We start from the raw sequence: 3,968 nt of genomic DNA, 5'->3' as shown, positions 1-3,968 counted from the left end.
GGGGTGCGCCGCATGATCTATGGTGTGGAAGAGGAGCTACGGTGTATGCATATGACATCTCCATCATCGTGGCGGATGAGGGCCAGCTTCCAGTAGTGGAAGAGGCCATCAAAAGTTACGGGGCGGTGGCAGGAGCAAAGGTTAACAAGGACAAGTCAGTCGGTTTGCAACTCAGCACCTGGAGTGGCAAGCCAATGGCATCCAATAATGTCGTGGGACAATAGACGGAAGGTCCTGTTAAGCTGCTCGGAGTCTGGGTTGGTCCAGATCTTCAGATAGAGAAAAATTGGAGTGAGGTGACCAGCAAGGTGACTGCTCTAACCCAGACCTGGTCTGGGCGGGCGTTGTACTTGCTAGGGAGGGCAGAGGTGGTGCAGATGTTTATAGCATCAGTAATCACCTACCGTCTAACTGTGGTGCCTTGCCTCGATTTGTGGCTGAACAAGTTGGAGAGAATCCTTTTCCGCTTTTTGTGGAAGGGAAGAAAGCCACTTGCTGCCAGAAACCGCTAAAGGGTGGGCTAGGGATGCCTTGGCTGAAGATGCGAAAATTCGCGTTAAGGTTGAGGCACCTCTGGCTTTACCTGGATGGAGAGCAGGTGTGGTCACCGCATGTTCGGTTCTATCTTCAGCAGTTAACGTCCTTAATGGACATTGGTACATGGATCAAGCAGAGATCTAGGCTGGGGGACTGGCAGCTGGAGTGCCGTCAGGCACTTCAGCTGCTCTCTCAGGCGGACAATGCCAGCAGCAGGAGTTCCACCGCAGATTTTTATAGCAGGTTAGTGGAGTTTATGTTCAAAGACGCCTTGTGGGAGACCCTGGGCTACAATGAAAATCAGTTGATTAATCTGTCCAGGAGAGCTTTCAGGTTGGGGATCTGGACAATTACCAGAATGGCTTGGCAGTGCTTCCGTGCGGCATTACCTGTTCGTGATAAACTGTTAAGGCACGGAAGTGCTGTCTCGTTGACATGTCCGAGGTGCAGGCAGGACAGGGAAACCATCTTGCACACATTTGTGGAGTGTCCAGAATTAACGGGACTGATAGCTTTCATAGAACAATTGTTGTCATCAATGGGAAGAGTACAACTATCAACTGAGTCTATTATCGAGATTGTGCCGCTTCCTTCCCTTAACAGGGAGAGGAAGACTTGCTTTTTCTGCGTAGTAGCCATACTGAAAGATATAGTATGGAAGACGCGTGTGACAGGTACCTTTGTATCTGGCCAGGGGTTGTTTAACTTTTCTAGTTAACACCTCAGTAGTAAGATCAGGCTGGAGAAGAAACACAAAACAGATTCGAAGAAACACAAAACAGATTCGATGAAAGATGGAAGTTTGTGGCAAGAAAGCTGGGAGTGAGTGACACCAGGTAAGTGGAGCCCCGGAAGAAAAACAAAGGTTCTACCTTGGTGGCCGGATGCCTTTCCTTCAAGGAATACACCGCATGTTGCAGTGTGTATCATAAATTTTTAAACAATTCATCATTTGATAAAATGAACTTTTTTAATCGTCACAGCTTCTTCACCTTTTTATGTTTGTCTGTCCCCTCCTTGTAATGCCTGTATGGCAAATTTTAATGAAATAAAGAAGCTTGCTTGCCAACCACATGATTCTGGATTCAGTCCTAGAGCTTGGTTCCTTGGGCAAATGCCTTCTACTATACCTTCAAGCCAACCAAATCCTTGTTAGTGGATTTGCTAAACAGAAACTGAACAAAGCACATCATATATGTATGTATATATATCTGTGTCTATTTGACCCCACCACCTCTTGACAACTACTGTTAGTGTATTTATGTCTCTGTAATCTAGCAGTTTGGCAAAACACCAATAGAATAAGTACCAGGCTTTAAAAAGAAAATAAGTCCTGGAGTTGATCCATTCAACTAAAAGTTCCTCAAGGCAGTGCCCCAGGATGACCACTGTCAAATGACTGAAACAAAAGATAAATATGAAAAAAATTTTAAAACTTTATTTTTCATAATCATATAAATTCCCGTGTGTAGAACAAATATGCAAACATTTTCTGAAAATTCCCAAAAACAGAAATGTGTAGGGTAGGATTCACGGCAGACAAACTGGAGACAGATACTTCGCTGCAGGCTTGTTAGGAAGTTGGTCAACAGGAAAGAAAAGGGACTTCCGGGTGGAGAATGATAACTGATGATATAAGCCCTATTGTACCTAGACAGAATCAAAACATTCGACTTCGAGTATTTCCGTGCCAAATGGCCGTTGCCGAAATGGGAGGAGGAGAAGAAAGCTAATGAGTTGTGTGCATGCTTGTTCTTGTCTTTGTGCGTGCTTGTCCTTGTCTCTATGTGTGCCTGTTCTGTTTTTATGGGTTGTGGAATATAGATATAATGAAATTATGCCAGCAATGTCTCATTTTAAACTTGCAGAAAAAAAGCCTCGCATATTTGTTTTTACCTGCTTCATGTGTGTATGTAAAATCCACAAATTTCCAAGCATAAAACAGAATCGAAGTTTATGCATCGCAAATATCAGAAAACGAGAACGCCGTATCAATTATACTAGTCCATGTTTTGTTTTTAACCACTAAAAAGGAGAAGAGGAGGGACTATACAATGCATTTTATGAATTTCATAAAAAACATTCTTGAAGTTTAAATTATACAGTATAATACTGCCTAATGCATTTTATGAAATTCATAAAAGCATTGTATCGTCGCCAACTAAACTCTAACAGATAAGTTGAAAATAACGCATATTGCGATATTTCGTCTTTATGTGGCTCCACAACTCCTCCACTGTGTTTGTGGACCGTAGGGTCGTTGGGGTCTACAAAATGAGCACTGTGGTTCACTGTTGAATGACCTTGCAAAGCATTATATGCCTTCCACCAATCGGTTATAATCTTTATCCCTGGCAGCACATGGTCATTGATTATTGGCAGCAGTGTCACTGCACTTCGGTTGGGACAGGAACTAATACACATCTTAGTGTCCCATGTTCCACTATTCCAAGAACCCAGTTGCCCGGCATATAATGACCTGTGTTATTTGGAATGCATAGACTTTGATTCATTTATCTCGACAACAACATCCTGCCCACCAAGCTGGACAGGATTATCAATGCACCACATGGCACAAATGTCCCAAAAGTAGTTATACCAATTGACTATTGCTTTCCATCCGATCCCAACATCTCTCATAACTACAGACTGCTTACAATCCATTTCAGCTCAGTAATAGATTAAAACTAGGAGCTGTGCCAGTGATATGCGGGGATCCGCAAAAAAAGTATCTTTTCTCAAACTTCGACAGTGCCTACAAGTTCGACATCTCCACATTCAGAAGTTCTTTTCTTTGGTGTAAGGGTCATCAGGTTATTGCAACACTCAGCTGAATTTTTTATTAGCCCCACAGAGGCAAAGAATTCTATGGTCAAGTTTGAACTGTTTGCCATGCCCTGAATCTCTCTGAGAATATATTTCTTTCGCATTAAGTTACCAATGGGTATTACGGAATCCACTATGTGGCATTGATTGTCCATCCTGAAATGCAATACAGGCATGTAGGGGCTCTTCCTAGAATTTAAAAAGGAAGAAAGGCTGAAAAGTACTGTTTATATATGCAGAGGGTGGCTCAAACAGCATATACTTTTTTTTCCCTCGCATTGGGAAGTTGAAACTGACCAATAACTGTGACTTGATGCTAAAGAAAAGAACTTGGTCACGGGACAATAACTATTGTCTTGGTTAGTTCTGGCGACCAAGTTCTTGTTGGTCAGTTTTTTCCCCGCGTCAGGAAGTTTCAACTTTTTTTCTTAAAACATGTACACTGTCGTACATGCCCAGTGAAGTATGCTGGCTTAATTTAAACAAAGAAATGGTCATAGGTCTCTCTGAGGTAATATTTGTACATTTCAACAAGACATGCTCATAATGAAATATTTCTTTGAGTTCGACAAACTGTCACCATGATAACTGTCATATTTTTTCCC

The sequence above is a fragment of the Octopus bimaculoides genome, chromosome 3 (assembly GCF_001194135.2).
Source record: "Octopus bimaculoides isolate UCB-OBI-ISO-001 chromosome 3, ASM119413v2, whole genome shotgun sequence".
In the NCBI taxonomy this organism is placed as follows: domain Eukaryota; kingdom Metazoa; phylum Mollusca; class Cephalopoda; order Octopoda; family Octopodidae; genus Octopus; species Octopus bimaculoides.
Note: the sequence above shows the minus strand (reverse complement) of the source record.